General features: G+C 41.4%; 1 pseudogene; it reads right to left on the bottom strand.

Annotated features, from left to right (window-relative positions):
- LOC121296558 overlaps positions 1–12,318 on the bottom strand; it is an 84,134-nt pseudogene that overhangs the window by 9,859 nt on the left and 61,957 nt on the right.

Below are 12,318 nucleotides of genomic sequence, written 5' to 3' on the forward strand. Positions count from 1 at the left end.
CCTAGTGCCACATTTAATAAAGAAAACAAAACAAAGCTAAAAATAAGTTTGTCACGAAAGGCGAGCGCTAGTCCCTCTAAAAAGGAACGCCCCCCTCCAGGAACCTACTGTTCTAAGCAAACCCTCTGTACACTGTTTGGGATCAACATCCCCTGAACTGATCTACTTCTGGGCTCCCAGAGTCCCGGCATTCTTATGCCGACTCCTGCCTCTTCAAACGGCCTCGGCTGGGCAATGTCTTCATGAGCACCATTTTGGAGTGGAAGGGTTTTGTGTAGTAGTTTTCTCCATGGAGCGGATGCCGTCCTCCTAGATGTCAAAACAGCACCGGTCTGTGTAGCAAGGCAGTGCAATCGCCTTTGGCTGTGGAATAGACACCTTTTGAGCTCCACACAGCCTCCCTCGGCACGCCCTCCAGCCAATCGGGACCTCACGATCAACTCTGGACCAGACGAGCATACCTGCTCAGTTAGTTTCTTAGCAATGCGTCTCCTGTTGCGTGTCCCAGCTGCTTCCATAAAGACACACATGCACTCAACAACCAGTGACGGGTCTCCCTGTCACATATACCCCCCACCTTAGAACAGCACCACCGGTCCGTCCGATGCCTTTGGATGGTTCCTCTTCTGTGGCGGTTGGGTCAGAGTCGTCTTTGGCGCCATCATTTGGCGTCTGGGAAATGGCAACAGGGGACCAAGAAGCCTTGGAAAGGATGCCAGAGCCAGAAAAGCTACTATGTTTATAGTCCAAAACTCTTAAAGCAAAAGCGTGAATGGGTTTGACATAAAAGTGCAGTATAAGCATGACGCTACTACTCTACTTCCCCTGACAGTTTTATGGAGGTGAATGGTTGCAGATTTCTAGCATTCTGATGGAGCTGGAAAACCTTTTGTTTCAATAAATGGCATTCCCAGAGGGTTGTGTAACATTGATTCTGGAAAGGATGAATTATAGCACATATTTATGGGAATGAATACCATTGTAAGTAAAACCGAACACAAACTATTTTTTAATGTGGGTTACAAAGCTGACTGCCTCCAACCATCTACATGGACGGGGGGGCACACATGCCGCAGCAGAGTTGCACGCAACAAGCCTTTGAGGAACGAACACAGATGTAGGCGTTTGGGAGAAACATTAAAAATCAATAGACTTGTCTTAGGAATGTTTCTCCTTATAAACCGTATATGGTAATGCACTTTGGGACATACATTTCTCAGAGTGAAGGGCAGTAAAGACCTCAAGATGTTTTCTCACAAAAAAGTGGCATGCTAAAGACAGGTGGTGCTTTGTGTGTGTGTGTGTGTGTGTGTGTGTGTGTGTGTGTGTGTGTATGTGTATATATATATATATATATATATATATATATGTACATACAGTGTTTCCATATAGCTTTGTGCAGGTGGTCCCTGTTATGAGACTGGATTTGGAAGCAAGGTTGCAGATTGCTGTGGCTGAAAGCAAATGTCAGGTCCAGGGTATCCCTTTCAACCTTGGGTGTAGGGATGCACAACCACGCCTGTTCAGCAGGCCCTTGTTTGATGCTCAGGTTAGGTTTAAAGAATGTAAAAATACCTGTTAACTGCTCAGTAGATAATATTCAACTGCAAATGAACACATGATGTACTGTTGTTAAGGCACCAAATACCGTTGTTCAATAAAAATTTAATAATTATTTGTTTCTTTTATTAACATATGGCATTTTTGTTCTCTGGCATTATGCTTCCAGCAGATGGCCACATAGACTTAAACATCATCTTTAAGGATAAAAAAAATATGGAACTGTTGCAGCTGTATATTTTAAATGATGTGTCTGAATTACTGTCTGTTTGTTTGGTTGAACCGGTACAGTTTGGTTTCAGTACTCCAGCTCTATTTATTTATTTTTTTGTTATTGTAAATTGTGTTTTTTGCACTGGCCTACAAATGAATATGCAGGATTACAAATGTTTTAATATAGTTGTATTTTCACACGGAACAGATATTAACAACACTAGAGGGGATGAGCTGTACTTGCCTACAAAGAGGGTGCTACCTGCACTCAGCGCTAGTCTGGTCCCAGTGGCGGTAGCAAGGAGGCTGTAAACTTCAGGGCCTGCTCTTGAGGCCACCGCAGCCCAGTCTTCAGACTCTGGGAAGGCTTGTGGGGGATCTGAAAGGGTAGGAAGTGTTGAAAGAGACTTGCTGGGGAGTGGGCCAGGCACTGCAGGAAGGGAGAAACCTATACAGTTGCTGTCAGGAGGTTTGTTATGATGTATTTTCTCCTCCAAATCATTACAACAAGAGGTCTAACATTTACAGTTACCCTTTGGAAGATTGTATTAGTAAAACAACAATTCTCCTTTAATCATGTTACTGTAAATGGTTTTGTTTCCATACTCACAAGCCACTCAAATAAAGTTCTTCTTTTTCCCTGACTGAACACTATTGGGTATAGTCTATTGATCTAGTACGGTAGGTGGTGGATCTACACCATCATTATTTTAATCATTAAAATAGGACCCTGCCTTTCACATATTTTTCATGAAAGTAATACACTAAAACACACATACATGAAGTACAGTGTTTTGTTTTCATAACCGTGGTACCCAAAAAAACACATTTTAAATGTACTACAACAGTGACAGTATTTAGAAACTGTGCTCCTAGAAGTACACTCCCTTAAACCTTAAACTGTTCTGAGCAGCTTATTAGGGGGGCCACATGTGGGGTCCTTTCACACCATGGAAAAGCAAAACAAGCACTTCTCTTGTGTCAGGATAAAATGGGCTTCAATTGAAAAAGTGTACAAAATGGTAAGACATTTTGTGAATGGCTACTTGCAGTTAAAAACAGATACAAAATAAGGTAGGTCAGTAACTTATAGTACATACACCCCGCCAATGATATAAATATCTCATAACTGGTGTCAGTATTATGAAAAAGTAGTAAATATCAAAACAAAAGTGGGTCATTTGAGTGTCAAAGAGGACAAAGATTGCAAGTCCAAAGTCGCCGCACCTCTCTCATCTCCAATGTGCTAGTGCCTAACAATACTGTAACCAAAGCTCTACCTTGGTTCAGTAACCTACCTAGCAAGAGAAGCTGTGTTACTTCCGTCACTTGTCCATAAGGATTCGCTGCCTGGCAGGTGTATTGCCCCTGATCGAGCAGAGAAGCATTCACTATAAGCAGAGATCCATCCTTTGACTGATAGTGGTTGGGGACAGACTTGCCATTCACTACTGTCCAGGAGATTTTAGATTTAGGGATGCCTGTAATACAAGTCAGAAATAATTATTTCGGCATTACTGTATATAGTGTCCATTTCAGACATGGGAATGTAAACGTAAAAAGTTTAGTTTTTGTCTTTATGAAGCTATAAGTAACATTTCAGCTGATAAAATACCCAGCAAATATGGTATTAAAGATATTAGAATCATGAGTAAAACAATACAAAATTGAGAAGAGAAACACTGAATTGATTGTTGGAGGTGTAGACTAAGTGGTCCTTTGAAGATAACAATGATGGATTTGTACGATGATCTACTGAGTGTGTGCAATAGATTTTTGAAGACAACAATGATAGATCTGTATGATGATCCACTGTGTGAGTGTGTGCAATAGATCTTTGAAGATAACAATGATGGATATGTACGATGATCCACTGCATGTGTGAACAATAGATCTTTCCAGTGTCCCAGGATTAAGGTTAACTCCAGAAATAATTCCTTCATACTGAACTAGATGCCAGTGTTATCTCTGACTTCTAACCTCCAGTGACTCTGACTGTATAAACAAGATTACTGCACAGCTTATAAACATATCAGTAAATCTTTGTTCCCTTTCAATTCTTCCTTTTTCTTAAATGTAAAAACTAATTTTTTTTTTTAAATAAAAACCCAGACGTGCATTTCAGACAACACTACAAAAACACTTTTAAAAGAGGCGCAGTTGGATGAAAAGTAGGACACAAACTTAAAAAAAAAAGGTTTGACAGATGATCAGTTCTTAAAGACCCAAAGCAGTCCACTTTCCTTACAATAGGCCTTTGTTTAAACTGCAAACCACCTGCAACATGCAGAGCCACCTGCAGTTTTTATAGTAATAGTTTGAAGATCTGTACAATCTATACAATCAGCTTCCATGATTATGATATATCTTTTTTTAGCTCTTTGAGGCAATACTGTACGTTGTCTGCAGTTTTGTGGTTGTGCTTGAGAATCAACATCACTATACATAGGTGAAGATGACGAAGATGAAGATTACGAAGAAACCATACTACAGACAATATTAGTCTTCTGATGAACTCCACACTGAGTGAAGTATACCAAAGCCAGTGCACAAGATGGAAGGTTAAATATTAGTAGAGGATGCCACAGAGAAGGTTGTAATTAAGACACGTCTAAATTATAATGTTTCATAATAGTCTTGCTTCAAATTGCAGCATTGCTGATGTCCTGTATCGGGATAGATCTTAGTTTTGCCCAGGTAGTAGCTACTCACCTCACGGAGTGGGCTTTGATGGATCCTGGGGCTGATTTGTTATCAAGATTTTAGCAGAATAAAATGCAAGAAGTAACCCAGTTAGAAATTGTTTTTTTTAGAAACTGGTTTGCCCTGGGTTTGTGAGTTAAGAGATAAATAGTTGCCCTGATGGTCTGATATCACAGGTCCTGTGAATGCAAAAATGTAAAGCTCTCCGGACATCTATCAGGTGCAGTTTGGCCTCTTCCTTAGATTTGTGAGGTTTTCGGTGAAAATACAGATATGTTACCAAATTAAAATGTAAATGAAACTCATTTACCACATTTGGTAAAAACTGAGGGTTAGGTCTGCAGACGATCCTGTCCTTAAAAGGATTGGAAATGTACTGAATCAATGACCAGGGCTTGAAGTTCACCTACTCGTCTGCTGATGTTACAGCGAGTAAAAATTGTAGAATAGTTTGTTCACATGTGGCTATGGGCTCAAATGGTGGTCCTATGAGTTTCCTAAGTATTAGGCTGAGGTTCCATTGCAGATCAATGTGTTTTCTTGAGGGTCTAGATGGTTGATCTGCCTAATAAATCTAGTCATAGGAAGAGAACCTACCAGGTGGCCTTCCCAGCCAGGTAGAATGCTAGAAATATGTACCTTAATGAAGAAAAGACTGAGACCCTTATGAAACAGGTCACTGAGGTAAGCTAAAAACTCACATAGAGAAACAGCGATATGTATGGTGCAAGGATTTTGATTTGCAAGAGAGGATTAATTCTCTCTATTTGCCTGTATAAGCCTGGAACGTGGGGGGTTTCCTGGCTGCAAGGATGTTTATTACTTGGTCCGATAGTCCTTGTTCTTTTAACGTTCAACCTCCAGGCAGTCAGTTGAAATACTGATGGACTGAGATGGAGTATCTTCCCGTTGTTCTGGGAGAGCAGACTGCAGCTCACTGGTAAGTGCAGGGGCCGCACCTCAGCCATTTTCAGGATTTCTGAAAACCAAAACCTCTTGGGCCAGTAAGTTGCTATCAAGATGAGGCTGGCATTGTCTCTTCTTACCGTTATTATCTTACCTGAGTATTGACAGGATTAGTGGCAGAGGTGGGTATGCATACATTAGGCCTCTTGACCATGAAATGGACATTGTCTGTTGCCATGGCAGCTTTCTGATAAAAACAGGAGCAGATAGATCTACTTGCGGATAACCAAGTGTATTGAATACTCAGTGTACTACCTTTGGGCAGATGTGCCACTTGTGGGGGGTCATGTCTCTACTGAGTGAACCTGCAATGTTCTTTTCAGATCCAGGTAAATAGGTTGACTGGATTTTAATGTCCTGTGCGCTGCATCAATTCCAGATCTTCATAGACAGGAGGCAAAGCGTCCGTGACTTTGTGCCCCTCTGGTGGTTGATGTATTTTACCGCCGTGTTGTTGTTGGTGATCTGCCTTCCACTTAAAACTGGGCTTAACTGTCCGAGTGCTATAAAGATTGCCAGGAGCTCCAGATTATTTATGTGGAGGTGTCTTTGTCTTGGTGCCCAAGTGTATTCCCCGCACTATTAGGAGGCATCTGTGTGAAGAGATTTGGACATAGTGGCAGCCCCATACTTACCTAGGGTGAAAGTCGCCACCAACTGGTTTCTGTTGCAGCTGCTGGGGTGACCTTTTAATTTACACCTGGTAATTGCTAACATGCATACCACATATTGAGGTCACGTAGCTCTGTTTCAGGAAGGTGTCTATTTTCTTGTCTGCATGATCTGATGCTGAGGGTCTGGAAGATGTAGCCGCCCCTGGTGTAGCTAGGATGTTATCTAGCTTAGGTAGTTTGAACAGGTGGTCTTTGTATTGAAATCCTCCTCAAAACAGCATCAGCATTAATGCCACCCAGGTTGGACGTCTCCACAGAGTAATGCTGACTGTACATATCTGTTGCTGTTGGAGTATTGGAACCTGCCACATAAGTTACAAGCTGTGGAGGTAGAGTTTATTTAAGATTTTCGAATTCCCCCATCCACTGGAAGAACAGATCCCTGGTCATAGCAGGCATTGTGACCTGTGAAGGAGATGGCTGTGCAGAATTGGTTGTGCAGAAACGGCTGCAGCTGGCTTTGCAGGCGTTCCTCTCTCCCTGCTGCCGAGCACATGCGCAGATTTATTTGAGCGCTTCTTAGGGGGAGATATGGCAAAGCTTCTTTGTTCCTTGAGCCCTCGAGGAGGATGCAGCGCAGAGTCTATCAGATCGCTGAGGCAGGGGCAATGGAGCTCTTTCCCTCTGTCGGAGTATCTGACATATCAATACACATCAGACAGAAATCCCAACTGTAAGACGGTGATAGTGGAGTGATAGTGGAGAACCACACAAAGTACAAACAGAGGACATACACAAAAAGTTACCACAAGCTGAAAGCCAGTGAAAAGGAAGAACATATCCTTTTTCTTTATTTTTTTAATTTTTTAATTTTTTTTAGTTACAAAATAAAAAATGCACAAACGCGAATGCCAATTCTGAGTCCGTAACCAAGCAATTGCAGGAGAAATTTGGACAACAATGATTATTTGGAGGGGGGGTTTATGGGGGAAGGATACCTACTTTGATGCAAAAAACAAGGACTATATTGCAATGATCTCTGGGTTAGACATCTGTTTGTTCTCTTGATCCAAGCAAAATGGAAACCAGGAGTTCACTTCTGCAAGAAGCTCAACTGCAGAATTGTAACCAAATAAAATAATAAATTACCTATATACAACCGCAATCAAAATACAGCAATTACCACCAAGAAATGGCAAGTTTTATGTAAAACATTTTTTTTCGGGGCTTTCATTTTTGATATACTGTATGAAATTAGTGTATTCGTTTACTTTCCAAAATGCTTGAGTTATTTTTCTGTCAAAATATGCATAGTAGAGGGGGGCTCCCGAGTGGCACATCCAGTAAAGGCACTTCACAGGGAGTGCAGTATGCGCCCCATAGCCTGAGCGTCACCAGTTCAAGTCCAGACTATTCCACTGCTGACCGTGCACTGCAGCTCCCAGGGTGCAGATAACAATTGGCCAAGTGCCACCTGGGGTGGTGATGACTTTGGTTGACCAGGGTGTCCTCAGCTGACCACACACCAGCAACCCTTGTGGTCTGGCTGGGTGCCTGACAGCTTGCCTGTAAGCTGCCCACAGCTGCGTTGTCCCATGACAGTGTAGCTCTGAGGTGGCTACGTGGTGGGCCTGCAGTGTCAAAAGAAGCAGTCGGCTGAAGGCACACACTTCAGAGGACAGAGTGTGTTCGTCATTGCCTCTCCTGAGTCAGGGTTGTTAGCATTGAGCTGAGCCTAAAAATAATTGGTTATTCCAAATTGGGGAGAAAATGATAAAAACAATTGCTAACTGTGTGCAGTACTTGCACACTTAAGGTGAACCTTCTTTCTTTTCCTGTCTTCCACAACAAAATCCCTATGATCAAGGGCATATTTTCTGGGGTTTTTGTGTGTAGGCATTTTTGTACATTTCGCCACAATTCTGTTTTAAATCCTCCGTATCTTAACTGTAATACAGCTTTAAATCCTGCTAACAAGCCTCCATTACTGAGTCAGGAAGGCTGAAAATTGCTTAGCAGCACTGGGAAAATGTATGTATTATTATTTTTGTAGTAGGTTTTATTTTTTAATGGAAAAAGGGAAGTCAACGTGAATTGATTAACCATTTCCACTGTTTTTCCAGTGTTTGTTGGCTAACCACCGATTTCATTTTTTTTTGTATCTGGGGTGTTTTATCAGGTTTTATCGGTTAAAACCGAAAATCAGAAGCCCTATATATTGCACGTGCATGGGGGAAGGCAGCAGCAGGGCTGTTAGGTGATGTAATCACATACAAAGACATAAGCCTGATATACACTCCTGTGTGAGGCGCCTGCCTGCGGGAACCAAGATGAGCTACAGTATGTTGCAAGTTACCTGAGACAGTGTTTTTTTACTCAGTGATATTTTCATGACATGCTTACCTTCAGCCTGACACCTGAGCGTAATGTTGGCACCGAGACGGGCCTTAACTCTGCCTCCCACATCTACTACACTCATGGAGCTCAAGTCCAGGATCACATCCTCGCCTTTGGAACCCTGGATCACTGGCTTTCCTGTGAGAGTAAAAAACAAAACAACTAATGAACAAAATAACAAAAAATGATATAACATCAGTATGTGATGATAGGACAACAATAAATAAGAATAAACATAACTTCTAAAACAAAATTATATTTTACAACCTTTTCTGGTATTTATTTTGTAATACGAGCATGTTTTTCTGTAAAACTAGAATTCCACCAAGTATCAGGCTTCATGCAATACCAATGAGCAGACTTCATGTGAGGATAACACATGTATGCCGAAGCAAAAAACACAACAAACATTGTTTGAGTTACGTGTGGTAAGGTTTTTATGTCTGTATACAAAAAATAGTACAAATAGAAAATGTATTCAAACTAGCGCTACTGGTTCTGAACTACCAAATGATAGGAACAAAATGGCAACGAAAGCTACATATCTGTTTTTTATTTACCATAGTTTGGTTTACATAAAATGTATTGTTTTATCTAGTGTTTTTTGGGACATTAGTTTTTAAAAAGATCAATACTGCTCAGTGGTTTTAACCTGAAAGGGCACTCAAACCTGTCAGTGTGATGGTGGAGGAGCGGGCAGTGGCGCCAACACTGCTCCTTGCAGTACATGTGTAGAATCCCACATCAGTCTCACTGGGTGAAAAAATCTGCAGGGAGCCATCTGGGAGCATTCTAACCCTAGAATAAAAAATAATTTTTTTTTTACAGCAATTCGGCCTTTTTTCTTCAATAGTTCTATTGAGACAGGAACAGGAGTCCCACATGACAGTTTAACATGGCAGGTGTAACATGGCAGGGAAGGGGTTAAGTTTCCCTGCCCAGAAACATGTGAGAATGCACATTTGGGTGTAATGGGTTTATTGTTTAATTATTAGTTATCCCCTGCACCTGGTGTTAATTGTAAATTAGAGCCAGGTGCAGGGTATTTAAAGAAGGCAGCCAGTCTGTTCAGGGCGGCTGGTGTGTGAGGAGCCTGATTGTAGGTGTGTGCAATTGAGGGAGAGAGGGAGAGAGGGAGAGAGGGAGAGAGGGAGAGAGGGAAAATAAAAGTAGTGTGAGAAACCCTTTTTTGTGTGTTCTGTTTTCAAGGTGTGTTACAGGTAAACAGCTTAGCTGTCCTGAGTTAGTTAGGTTCCAGTGTGTAATAGTTAGTGCTCAAGAAAGAGCTAGGTGTTTGTTTTGTTTATTTTTGTTTGGGTTTATTAAAAGTACACGTAAGCACAAGAAAAATCAACTTCTGTGTCCTGGGTCCTGATTTAAAGGGGCAACGAACCGTGAGAGTTGCGCAATCGTTTCACAGTAGTCATGATTAAGGCCCCTACACACCCTATGTGATGCAACAAGGAGGAACTTGAATACTACTGATACAGACCTTTCACATCCCAGGAGACAAAATGGGTGGCACCTAGGCAGTGCAAAACCAATAGCAATGAATTCTATTTTGCAATTATTGCACAGATGTGGGTAACACTTACCTACTGCTGGCTTTCAACTGCTCTCCATTCTTAGACCAGCTAATGGTTGGTTCTGGATTCCCTACAGCTTCACACTTGAGAACCAAGAGGTTAATCCAGCTACGAAGGACGACTGTGTGACCAACATGGACAACAACCTCATGAGAGGACAAGCGTTGTTTCAGATGACTATCTGTCTTTGTCACAATTGAAGGAGCCCTTAGATGCTGCCTGGGGTGCCCCATAGACTCGCCAGAGCTTGACAAATCTTTATGTGGTGTGATTGTGGTTCCAGTATTAGATTTATGGACCAAAGATTCCAGTGAAGTGGAGTCATCTTTTTCCTGAAACCTCATGGTCGACTCATTGCTCTCAACCTGGCTCTTTGTAACCTCCGCCAACAGCTGGGTGAGGAGATGGTCGCTGTAGAAGCCCCTGAGCTCCTCAGGCTGCGCAGATAAGTTTTTGATGATCTCATCCAGCCTTCTTTGCTCAGCAACCATTGTCAGTGGAGCTATTACCTCCAGGCTATGGTCCTCCTCAGAGAAGGAGATGTTTCTCTCAGATGATTCCTGCAGCTCCCAAGAGTCTGGGTTCTCCCCAGTCAGCCCTTTCATCTCAAGAAGTCGCATAACAATGTTGTCGTACTGGCTAAAGTGATCCTGGAAGACCCATGTTTTGTCATTACCCAAGGATTCTGTAATTGTCCTGCCATTGGATATCAACCATGGCTTGTCTTTTGATTCTTTAATTTTTGCTGCAGATGGTGGGGCAATGAGCTTAATGTTACCACCAATGAGCTTGACAATGAAGCTCTCCCTCACTGGCCCTGCCACACATGTATAGGTCCCAATGTCAGATGGCTTGAGGTGGTGGATTTTAATATACCCATATGGAGTGACTGTAACATGAGGTAAGCTGGTTAATGGGATGCCATCCTTTTCCCAGTTGATTAAAGATTTCCGGAACCTTCTGACAGGACACCTTAAAATGATGGAGGTTTTTGGTTTCAGATACGCATATCCGCCCATGACAAACTGCAGCTTTCTCTCTTTTCTCAATTGCACGTAAACTTTCCTCAAAGTTATTATGCGTGGAGCCAGTTTTTGGCCATGATTCAAAGGTCCTAGAATGAAATTTAAAAAAACAAAAAACGTCTCAAAAAGGTTTAAATGATACGAAACAATATTAACTGGTATCTATTTATTACAGTCTTCTAATAAGAAGAAAACAAACTAATTTAGATTAAAGTATTTCCCTATAATCTAGCCACCCAGAGTTGTCTGCCCTTCACACCTAGAGTAGATGAATTACCCCACACCTTATAAAGACCGAGATGACAGGTGTATTTGTGTGTGCGTGTGTGCATGTGTGTGTTTACTCAATTTTGTGCTTGGCACAATATACAACAAGGAAAGGAAACCAGGTTGCTATGTTAGTTAATACAGACCATAAAACTTCTTACTTGCACAGGGTGCCAGTGAGCAGGGTCTGACAGATGAAGGCTGAAGTAAATTTGAACAGGATGAAGAGCCAAGGGTCACATATTGACCGTTTTCATCCATCTTCCTGCAGACAACTAGAAGAACCTGGGTGCCTTCTCCACAGCTTGCAGAGCACTGGCAGAAACAATAAATATAAATCACAAAACCACCCACACAAATACAAAAATGTATGTTAACACTACTGGCTCTGGGCACTTGAGCAGGAAGTCCACAAGAGAGGCCAAGGATTCACTGTTAAAGATATATTTAACAAAGGTTACGAAACAAACTTACTTGGGAAGATTTTTTTTTTTTTCCAAATTAACAGTTTTGAGAAAATAAATATGGTTTGGTTCCCAAAAATACTTAAATTGGAACTAAAAACAAAAAAGTTGTGTACTGCTCATCAAAACAGCAAGGAGACAATGAAATAAAACCGTTTTAACTTAAAAAAAAACTTTAATCAGTGATAAACATGCATATTTTATTTATTTCCATATTTTATTTTTTATATTACACATTTATACTTGAGAGATTTTAACAAAATAAAAAAGATAGCTGTTTGAAAAAAGTATTTACGACCCTGTCACAAAGACGGCCGGAGTGTGTGGTGTCAGACCACAGCCAGGAAATAAACAACAAGAGAGAGGTTGAGTTTGGTGGAGCGAATGGTCTCGCTCAGCATTTAATGAATGAACAGACAGACAGAAAATAAACGGTTGTAACAAACAAAAACAGGACACGGCACATTCGCCAAAATAAACACACAAACAAAACAGACTAAACAAAACACGGTGAGCAGATATT

The sequence above is a fragment of the Polyodon spathula genome, chromosome 2 (genome assembly GCF_017654505.1).
Source record: "Polyodon spathula isolate WHYD16114869_AA chromosome 2, ASM1765450v1, whole genome shotgun sequence".
Classification (NCBI taxonomy): domain Eukaryota; kingdom Metazoa; phylum Chordata; class Actinopteri; order Acipenseriformes; family Polyodontidae; genus Polyodon; species Polyodon spathula.